General features: G+C 39.9%; 1 pseudogene; it reads left to right on the top strand.

Annotated features, from left to right (window-relative positions):
- The first annotated feature begins 2,555 nt into the window (after positions 1 to 2,555).
- LOC129839669 (GTPase IMAP family member 7-like) lies at positions 2,556 to 8,564 on the top strand (annotated as a pseudogene).
- Positions 8,565 to 8,863: the final 299 nt, after the last annotated feature.

The following is an 8,863-nucleotide window of genomic DNA, read 5'->3' on the forward strand; positions in this document are numbered from 1 at the left end:
CTTCACTGTACACCTACTCGATCAGCATACCGCGTAGTGCCAGACTATGTGAATAAGTCTTTGACCTATTAATACTTAGATATCTGTACACAATGCCTTAAATTCTAAACAATTCCACATAAATTTAGCAACAATTCACACTCACCACAGTACTCCTGATCATAATTTAGATATTGGCTATAATACAATATGCAGATTTTGATTAAACCGGCTCTGCTTACCTTAATATTTTCGAGCTCTTTGATCAGTTTCCTGGGTGGGTTGAATCGCCGACGTCTCCCTCGAGCGGGTCACCTCTCCTTCTTGAATCTTTCTCCCACTCGCCTCCTGTCTGATCAACTTTCTATGGACCGAAATCAAAGGTGTCTAATAACCATCCTCTGCCACCAAGTCTGTTAGTAAAACGTTTCTATGGACCGAAATCAAAGGTGTATTACCATCCTCTGCTTACCAAGTCTGTTAGTAAAACGTTTCTATGGACCGAAATCAAAGGTGTCTAATAACCATCCTCTGCTACCAAGTTTCTGTTGATAATACGTTTACTGGAGACAGGAGATCAAGTGGAGACATAGGACGAGGTGGATAATTTTATAATAAGGCCGTTTTATTCAAGTGTAAAGATATCAGGTAAAAACGTGCACGGCCCCTTTCTGTCAGATTCTTATGAAATCGTCGGAGAAGAGACCGCTCTAAACAGTACATTCAAATTATATAGGCAACTAGCAAAGTAGGTGGTCTTGTCGTCTGGCCTTCCTCTTGGTCAATCTTGGTCGTGAGTGGTCCTGTTCGGACCAGGTGTCGACGTTCCATTGGCTCTTGACATAGTTCTTTGTCTTGAGTCACACCCTTGGAAAGAATGTGTATGTCTAAATGATGTTTCAGGGGCCTGTCCTGAGTGGGGTGTGTGTGTGTCTGAGGTTAGTATCTAATGAGATCGGCATGTGCCTAAGGACAAAGAGAGGGTGGGTTCATTTTGTACAAAGGATAGCCTATGTTGGAATGTTGTTATACTAGTCTCCAGTATCTATTTCAATTTCTTACACTGGCGCCCGAACAAAATCTTCTTTACCCTTCTCTAATTAATAGCGCTACAACTGTACCTTGTTTAGTGCAGAGATAGTGCAGTATACTGTATCTTGTTTAGTGCATAGATAGTGCAGTATACTGTATCTTGTTTAGTGCAGAGATAGTGCAGTATACTGGACCTTGTTTAGTGCAGAGATAGTGCAGTATAATGGACCTTGGTAGTGCAGAGATAGTGCAGTATACTGGACCTTGGTTAGTGCAGAGATAGTACAGTATACTGGACCTTGGTTAGTGCAGAGATAGTGCAGTATACTGGACCTTGGTTAGTGCAGAGATAGTGCAGTATACTGTACCTTGTTTAGTGCAGAGATAGTGCAGTATACTGTACCTTGTTTAGTGCAGAGATGGTGCAGTATACTGTACCTTGTTTAGTACAGCGATGGTGCAGTATACTGTACCTTGTTTAGTACAGCGATAGTGCAGTATACTGTATCTTGGGTCAACATCCATCTAATAGCAGGTTGTTGCTGTGAGGGACACACCTGTAGGTTTTTGTCAGTACTGATTAAGGTCACACTGCTTAGACGTTGCATGCATCAACCAATGGTTGACTGACAGATGGCAAAAACACATGATAGGATTTGCTGATGTGTAAAATACCTATCCAGGCGTAGTAAGATCTGGCGTGTGGTGGTTAATTTCTTTACTATCAAATGTGGAGAGACAAACTTATCACACAAGTCAGAATTATACTTAAACTAAATATTTATTCACTTATTAAGATTTGTATGAAAGACACCTATAATTCATAGCAGTCAGTATCTGCTGTGTCAACAGTTTTCATTGTGTAAAGACCAGTATCTGGCACCCCAACTCCATACTAGAGCCATGTCTCCCTGGTACGGTATAGAACAGAAACATTAACTCATGTTCTCTGGAATGCTCTTTAGGTTTCATCACCCAAAAGACATCGTAAATCTCCTCTGTCAGTGTGATCTCCCAGAGGCCATCCTCAGTAGAACACACAATAGCTATAAGAATCTTATTTTCTGTTGCATAAAACAACCATTTGATGCAATAAAAGTATTATAACATAATCTTGCAATTTTCACCATATTCGTCAGCAACGTCTGAGCAGAGGAACACACCCTTTGTGTTCCGACACCTCCCGATTTACACGTTGTTTAAGTGTTCACCTCTAACTGGTTTATCTCGTCTTAACAGTAGCAGCCAGGCAACGGTAGAATAGTAGCCATGTTTAGAATGTCATTTAATACGCCCTATGTGAGTACGTTATGTTGATCTGATGTTGGCTATGTTGTTAGGAAATGTAATTTGTTTATCCACAGTTATACCACATATCATTACTCTTTTATAGTTTATAGTTTAATAGTTTTTATTGTTTGAAAGTCAAGTAGCTGAGAAAAACGTAGGAACTTTGCCGAACACTCTGCATAAGTCAAGAAATGTGGACTTTGTATTTTGTAATGAGGTCATCGTCTGTTTCCATGATTTTGATTGGCTGCAGTTGTAGTAATGGCACGAGGAAGAGGAAGGACTCTGAGGACTCTGTTCCTGTTGACACTCTGTCTGCAAGACTTCACTGGTCAATGCCAAGGTACACACACACAAACAATACACACATACACACTTGTTTGTTTATTTGGATCCCATTGTCTTTTCCAGAGGCAGCACATAATTCTTCCTGGGGTCCACAAAAAAACACAAAACATGACAAGTAACAAAACACTGATAGACAAGGACAGTCACACAAATAAATGAATACATATATATTATTATAATAATAATAATAAAAAAATAATAAAAAAAGTTTGTTTGGGTGTGTGTCCCTTCACATGTCCTGCCATTCCATGAGAAGTTGATTCATCTTATTTATTTGTTTAATGTTGAACTTGGGGATTGTGAAGAGACCTCTGGTGGCATGTCTTATTGGGTCTATACGGGTGTATAAGCTGAATGTTATTTGACTATTTGACTAGAAGAGAAGCAGCTAATGTCTTGTCAACCCTTAACCAGGAAAGACACACACACACACACACACACACACACACACACACACACACACACACACACACACACACACACACACACACACACACACACACACACACACACACACATACACACACACATATATATTTATATGCATGGACTTACATAGGGTTTTCAGTAGCCTTTTATCAAGACACCCACTATCAGTGTTAGCAGTTGACGTTACTCTTCAATAACACAGACCCCAAAGCAAATCAGCGGGAGACAAATAGGTTTATTCAAAGAGGACAAATCATAGATGTTATGCTGAGAGGTAGATGTTCATTCTCCCCTGTCCTCAGTTATTCTCTCCTTTCAGTGATTCTCTCCGCAGAACAAAGGGACAAGATGTAGTTTTATAACCCAACCCTAGCCTGCGGTTGACCAATTATAATTCCTTGCAATAAAACTGGGCCAATGGCCTATTTCAGTCTCAATGTCTAGACAAATTCCTCCCATGTCTCTGACCCATTGATCAATATTCGCTATTACAGAAAAAACACTATTTCCATTGATCGTTAGTTCTCTATTGACTTTTAGTCCTCTTGACCTTTAGTCCTCTGCGTTGTGCATTTATCTTAAAATATTATTACAAAATCAATTTCTTGTCTGTTTCCACAGTTTCAGGGCAGCCCTCTAACCTGAGGATAGTTCTGCTGGGGAAGACTGGAGCAGGGAAGAGTGCAACAGGAAACACCATCCTGGGGAGAGGTGCCTTTGAAGAAGAAGCCTCCTTTGTGTCAGTAACTGAAAAATGTGAGAAACAGAGTGGAGAGGTGAATGGGAGGAAGATTGATGTCATCGACACTCCGGGGCTCTATGACACAACAATGTCTATAGAAGAGATGAAAAGTGAGATAGAAAAGGCCATCTACATGTCAGTTCCAGGACCCCACGCCTTCCTGCTGGTGATCAGACTGGGGAGGTTCACAGAGGAGCAGAACACTGTGAAGTGGATCCAGGAGAACTTTGGAGAAGAAGCCTCAAAGTACACCATGGTGCTGTTCACTGGTAAAGATCAGTTGAAGAGTGTCTGAATCCTTGTGTTGCACTTCAGGAACTGATCAAAAGTTGTTGTGGAAGGTACCTTTGTCTCAATAATGATCAGAGGGATGACGGTCTTCAGGTCAGAGACCTGCTGAAGAAGATAGACGAGATGGTGAAGAAGAATGGAGGAAAGTACTACACCAATGAGATGTACCAGGAGGTCCAGAGGAAATTGAGAGAGGAGGAGAAGAGGAGGAGAGAGGAGATGGAGGAAGAGAGTAGGAGAAAGATGGAGGAGAAATTGGAAGAAGAAAGGAAGAGACAGAAGGAAGAAAAGTGGAGACGGGCTGAAGAAAAGATGAAGAAAATAGTAGTTTTATCTTCAGTAACAGTTGGGGCTGCAGCACTTATTGCTGCTGAAGCAGCAGTGGTTGTGGTAGCAGGACACATTCTGTTGGCTGGGGCAGCTGTATATAGTATAGTATCCTTGGTAACGAAGAAAAAACAGTAAAAAACAGAAGTATGTTTTCTGCCCAGTGACCACAGATGGAAATTAGCTACTGTATACAGAAGCTGGTACAATACTTAAAACTTCTACTGCCTCAGAAACCCGGATCCGGGAGCACCCCCCACCCCCCCCCACTGACTAGCATAGCTAGCATAGCGTCACAAGTAAATTGTAGCATCTAAATATCATTAAATCACAAGTCCAAGACACCAGATGAAAGATACACTTCTTGTGAATCTAGCCACCATTTCTGATTTTTAAAATGTTTTACAGGGAAGACACAATATGTAAATCTATTAGCTAACCACGTTAGCAAAAGACACCATTTTTTTAAATCCACTATTTTTCCACTCCATCACTAGCTATCACCAATTCGACCAAATAAAGAAATAAATAGCCACTAACCAAGAAAAAACCTCATCAGATGACAGTCTGATAACATATTTATTGTATAGCATATGTTTTGTTAGAAAAATGTGCATATTTCAGGTATAAATCATAGTTTGCCATTGCAGCCACCATCACAAATCTCCCCAAAGCGACTAGAATTACTACAGAGAGCAACGTGTATTACCAATTTACTCATCATAAAACATTTCATAAAAATAGACAAAGCATAGCAATGGAAAGACACAGATCTTGTGAATTCAGAAAATATTTCAGATTTTCTAAGCGTTTTACAGCGAAAACACAATAAATCGTTATATTAGCATACCACATGTGCAAACGTTACCCCAGCATGAATTCAAGGCAAAGGGAGCGATCTCGTTATCATCACCAAAATATATTAATTTTTTCACTAACCTTCTCAGAATTCTTCCGATGACACTCCTGTAACATCATATTACAACACACATATAGAGTTTGTTCGAAAATGTGCATATTTAGCCACAAAAAAACGTGGTTATACAATGAGAATAGTAGCAAAACTGGCCTGAAAATGTCGGGCGCCATCTTTGAGAGTGATCTAGTCTGATCTATAACTAATCATAAACTTGACTAAAAAATACAGGGTTGACAGGAATCGAAAGACAAATTAGTTCTTAATGCAATCGCTGAATTACATTTCTAAAATTATCCTTACTGTGCAATACCGGGTCCGCCAAAGCGAAGCTACACAAAACAAAATGGCGATATATGCGTTTAACATTTTTCAACAGAACAGCGATTTATCATCATAAATAGTGCTTACTTTGAGCTGTTCTTCCATCAGAATCTTGGGCAATGTATCCTTTCTCCGGTCTAATCGTCTTTTGGTCGAAAGATGTCCTCTTGTCCCGTCAAACTGGCCACTAACGTTCGGTATGTACAGGAAATGTCCCCAGCTCATGGAAGGACGTCACAAATAAATGCCTCAAAATCGCACTAAACGGATATAAATTGCTATAAAACGGTTTAAATTAACTACCTTATGATGTTTTAAACACCTATAACGAGTAAAAACATGACCGGCGATATATTACTGGCTAAACCAAGGCTTGAAAAGAGGCCAGTCCCGATGTCCATTGTGCGTCGAGCGCAGGGTCCGAAAGAAAGCTCCTTCCGGTCTTTGGTGTTTTATACAGGCCCTGATTGCGCAATCGACTCCATTCAAATTGTCACCACTTACTGACATCTAGAGGAAGGCGTAGGCAGTGTTTGTATCCTCATAGCATTCACAGGGACATTAAAACTGACCTGGGACCAGAGGCCAAGATTTCTGAAATCTCACTCCCTGTCAGGAAAAGTGCTGTAGAATGAGTTCTGTTCCACTCAGAGACATAATTCCAACGCTTATAGAAACTAGAGAGTGTTTTCTATCCAATAATAACAATAATATGCATATTGTACGAGCAAGAATTGAGTACTAGGCAGTTTAATTTGGCAATGTCAAAAAAAAAAGTGCTAACAGCTCCCCCTATTGACAAAAGGTTTTAAGCTATTAACGTTAAGCATGGTCCTTGATGAATTAATAAACAAATTAAGTTATAAATAATTACATGTATACTGTAGGTGATTAAAAATAATACAATCAGATTAAACTTTTTGGGGTAATTTAATGAATTTATTTGTGATTCAAAAAGGGTTAAAGAGGTGAACTTCTAAAGTAAAATGATATATGATTCTATTTCAGTAGACTGTTGTGGTTTAAATCCTCTATGATGTTATATACTATATGTATGTATTGTACTCAGCTAAGACAACTTTAAATGTATTTTAAAAAACCTAAAAATGTCACCTAATTTTAACATTCAAAGTGCCTATTAAGTGCCAAATAAAGTAACAGGTTTGACTAAAACAGGGTGGACGATTTCATCTTAATTCAGCCATAAATCCCTTCGTGACAGGGGGAATGGATGCATAGTATGTGCAATTGAATTCAAGCTTCACACATTTATTTTGTATTATCTCATTTGTATATGAATACAACATCCCCCATACAAATCTGTCTGTTTCTCATCATTCGTCATCCACAGAGAAAGGTGGCAGAGCTATCGACTGGGGTCATTTTAATTCCAGGTATATTAATGATCATAGCCCAAAGGTGGTTTATTCAATTTTTCACAATTTTTATGAGTTTGTCAATCAACTTGTTCTTAACAAATCTAAATCATTGTTTAGTGATTCTGTAACAATATGGACCTAACAAAATTCAGCCGAAAACACCTAATTCTTCTCATAGTAATTTGATAAATAGGACATTTATTTGAATCTAGGTTTCTCTGGAGACATAATGACAAGTGATCCTTACCACCAGAGATAGACATATCACCTGCAGAGATGAAGCACCGTATGTACTCACCTATGGTTATAAGTGGTTATAACTAAGGATGACCATGTATAATATCTAAATGACCTTATATATATGCTTAGTTGCAGTCAAAACAGCTTATAACAGTCTTTCAGTGGTATGAATACTTGGTATAACTGTAATACAGAGACCACCTATCCTCTGAATGTACACATAGAGCAGTATTGGGGTGTATTCTCCCCCCAAAAATGTATTCTCTGGGAAATGTTATATAAATACCAGAATTCCTATAATATCCTCTCCCTCTACCCTCCCCCCCTGGTCTGTGTTCTCCCACTAGCCTCCCTCCCTCGTCTGTGTTCTCCCACTAGCCTCCCTCCCTCGTCTGTGTTCTCCCACTAGCCTCCCTCCCTCGTCTGTGTTCTCCCTCTAGCCTCCCTCTCTGGTCTGTGTTCTCCCTCTATCCTCCCTCCCTGGTCTGTGTTCTCCCTCTACTCTCCCTCCATGGTCTGTGTTCTCCCTCCGTCTACCCTCCCTCCCTGGTCTGTGTTCTCCCTCTACCCTCCCTCTACCCTTCCTCCCTGGTCTGTGTTCTCCCTCTATCCTCCCTCTACTCTCCCTCCATGGTCTGTGTTCTCCCTCTAGTCTCCCTATACCCTCCCTTCCCAGACTTGTTGCTGGGTTACAGGGTAAAAATAGCCATTCAACCAGTTTGGAAAAGAGAGAACAGAATGTTCTGCTCCATTGTTTTCTACAGTTTCTCTTTCCCTGTTTGGAAACATGCAGAACTAGTTCATCATCGTTCCATTGGATAATAATTGTCATGTGGTGAAAGATATGACAGGTATCTAAAGAGACATCGGTACATGTAGGATGAGTCACAAATGGAAACCTATTCCCTTTATAGTGCACTACTTTCTACCAGGACCCTAGTGCACTTTAAAGGGAATAGGGTGCTATTTGGGAAGAAACCCACATGTACCTCCCACAACACAAACATCCTTCTTAAAGGCAAGAGAGTGAAGCATTTAGCATACAGTGCCTTGCAAAGTAATTACCCCCTTGGCGTGTTTCCTATTTTGTTGCATTACAACCTGTAATTTAAATAGATTTGTATTTGGATTTCATGTAATGGACATACAGAAAGTAGTCCAAATTGGTGAAGTAAAATGAAAAAAATGAAAAAAATTGCATATGTATTCACCCACTTTGCTATGAAGCCCTTAAATAAGATCTGGTGCAACCAATTACCTTCAGAAGTCACAGAATTAGTTAAATAAAGTCTACTTGTGTGCAATCTAAGTGTCACATGATCTGTCACATGATTTCAGTATATATACACCTGTTCTGAAAGGCCCTAGATTTTGCAACACCACTAAGCGAGGGGCACCACCAAGCAAGCGGCACCATGAAGACCAAAGAGCTCTCCAAACAGGTCAGGGACAAAGTTGTGGAGAGGTACAGATGAGGGTTGGGTTATAAAAAAATATCCGAAACTTTGAACATCCCACGGAGCACCATTACATCCATTATTAAAAAATGGTAAGAATATGGCACCA

The sequence above is a fragment of the Salvelinus fontinalis genome, chromosome 40 (assembly GCF_029448725.1).
Source record: "Salvelinus fontinalis isolate EN_2023a chromosome 40, ASM2944872v1, whole genome shotgun sequence".
Lineage (NCBI taxonomy): Eukaryota > Metazoa > Chordata > Actinopteri > Salmoniformes > Salmonidae > Salvelinus > Salvelinus fontinalis.